The sequence below is a fragment of the Oncorhynchus mykiss genome, chromosome 18, assembly GCF_013265735.2.
Source record: "Oncorhynchus mykiss isolate Arlee chromosome 18, USDA_OmykA_1.1, whole genome shotgun sequence".
Taxonomy (NCBI): domain Eukaryota; kingdom Metazoa; phylum Chordata; class Actinopteri; order Salmoniformes; family Salmonidae; genus Oncorhynchus; species Oncorhynchus mykiss.
Genome location: NC_048582.1, coordinates 15,068,603 through 15,071,102, shown reverse-complemented (window position 1 = coordinate 15,071,102; position 2,500 = coordinate 15,068,603). Strand labels below are relative to the sequence as shown.

General features: G+C 40.9%; 1 protein-coding gene across 8 annotated transcripts in view; it reads right to left on the bottom strand.

Moving 5' to 3' along the window:
- LOC110495438 (tensin) overlaps positions 1 to 2,500 on the bottom strand; it is a 225,381-nt gene that overhangs the window by 62,232 nt on the left and 160,649 nt on the right. The window lies entirely within an intron of this gene.

Sequence of the window (2,500 nt, the reverse complement as noted above, 5' to 3'; positions counted from 1 at the left end):
CTCCTGTTTTTAGTCCACTGTCACCAGCTTTCTGTCTCATTGTCTAACCCTTATAAACCAGAACATCCAACCTACTCTCTGTCCCCCCCCCCCTCTCTCTCTCGCTCTCTCACACACACACTCACACTCTCTCTCTTTCGCTCACACACAGACTCAAACTCTCTCACTCCCTCTTCTCTTATTTTATCTCTCCCCCTCCTCCTCTCTCTGTCTCTTTGCCTGTTGGATTTGTGATTCTAAAAAACCTCAAGCTGTGAAGCTTCCCTCCACCTACCATACATGGGTATAAAGTATGTACTGTGTGTACAGTAGGGGAGAGTGGGGTAAGTTGAGCCAAAGCGGTAAGTTGAGCCACATATCATTTGACCAAATATTTAGGAAGAGGACATCATTTCATGGAGTCTGTATAAGAAGAAACCACATGAAAAAAGTGGTAAGCAAGTCAAGTCCCCAAAAATGATTTTCACCAAGTCAAATTAATTTATTGTGTTAAAGGTTTAATGATATTTGTATTTAAAGCAAAGTAGATATTTTGAAGATATACATCAGTTGGGGTCTCTATAAACTTCAATATGAGGTCCTAAACCTAACATGAAAGTGCATCCTCGTAGCTGTGTGGGTTAATATAGTCAACATGTTTGCCTCGCGGTAAGTTGAGCTAATGGTTGAGCCAATGGCAAGTCGAGCAAATTGAAGTGTTTTCTTCCCTGGCATAACTCAAAGACATTATCACTGGGATGAGCTACTGTAACAACAGGGCCTGGCCTATGTTAATATTGTTTCATAAAAAGTAGAACGTTTTTCAGTGTTAAGCCTGTGTTAAAATATCCTTAAGATTATTAAAAGACAAAGTGATTGTGTTTGGAAAATAAAGATAGACATGGTTTTAAAATTGTTGTGGTAATATTTAACTCAGTACAGATATTTGTAAGCAGTCCCACAGCTCAACTTACCCCAAACCCGGGGTAGGTTGTGCCAAGAGACAACACATGTTTTCAAAACTGTAACGTTTACATGAATTCTGATTATTCCCAGGGATACACAACATCCTGAAATATATGTAGATATCTTTGTTAGAAAGAAACCTATATTTCTCTTGATGGAGTGATGCTGAAAATTCAAAAATGTCTCAACTTACACCATTCTCCCCTAAATATAGGTATGTGTACAGTTTGTATGTAAAGATGCTACAAGTGCATTTAAGTCAACTGCATCCTAAATAACACAGGCTCCATCCATCCACAGATTGATCAGTCATCCTAAATAACACAGGGTCCATCCATCCACAGATTGATCAGTCATCCTAAATAACACAGGGTCCATCCATCCACAGATTGATCAGTCATCCTAAATAACACAGGGTCCATCCATCCACAGATTGATCAGTCATCCTAAATAACACAGGCTCCATCCATCCACAGATTGATCAGTCATCCTAAATAACACAGGCTCCATCCATCCACAGATTGATCAGTCATCCTAAATAACACAGGGTCCATCCATCCACAGATTGATCAGTCATCCTAAATAACACATGGTCCATCCATCCACAGATTGATCAGTCATCCTAAATAACACAGGGTCCATCCATCCACAGATTGATCAGTCATCCTAAATAACACAGGCTCCATCCATCCACAGATTGATCAGTCATCCTAAATAACACAGGGTCCATCCATCCACAGATTGATCAGTCATCCTAAATAACACAGGGTCCATCCATCCACAGATTGATCAGTCATCCTAAATAACACAGGCTCCATCCATCCACAGATTGATCAGTCATCCTAAATAACACAGGGTCCATCCATCCACAGATTGATCAGTCATCCTAAATAACACAGGGTCCATCCATCCACAGATTGATCAGTCATCCTAAATAACACAGGGTCCATCCATCCACAGATTGATCAGTCATCCTAAATAACACAGGCTCCATCCATCCACAGATTGATCAGTCATCCTAAATAACACAGGGTCCATCCATCCACAGATTGATCAGTCATCCTAAATAACACAGGCTCCATCCATCCACAGATTGATCAGTCATCCTAAATAACACAGGGTCCATCCATCCACAGATTGATCAGTCATCCTAAATAACACAGGGTCCATCCATCCACAGATTGATCAGTCATCCTAAATAACACAGGCTCCATCCATCCACAGATTGATCAGTCATCCTAAATAACACAGGGTCCATCCATCCACAGATTGATCAGTCATCCTAAATAACACAGGGTCCATCCATCCACAGATTGATCAGTCATCCTAAATAACACAGGGTCCATCCATCCACAGATTGATCAGTCATCCTAAATAACACAGGGTCCATCCATCCACAGATTGATCAGTCATCCTAAATAACACAGGGTCCATCCATCCACAGATTGATCAGTCATCCTAAATAACACAGGCTCCATCCATCCACAGATTGATCAGTCATCCTAAATAACACAGGGTCCATCCATCCACAGATTGATCAGTCATCCTAAATAAC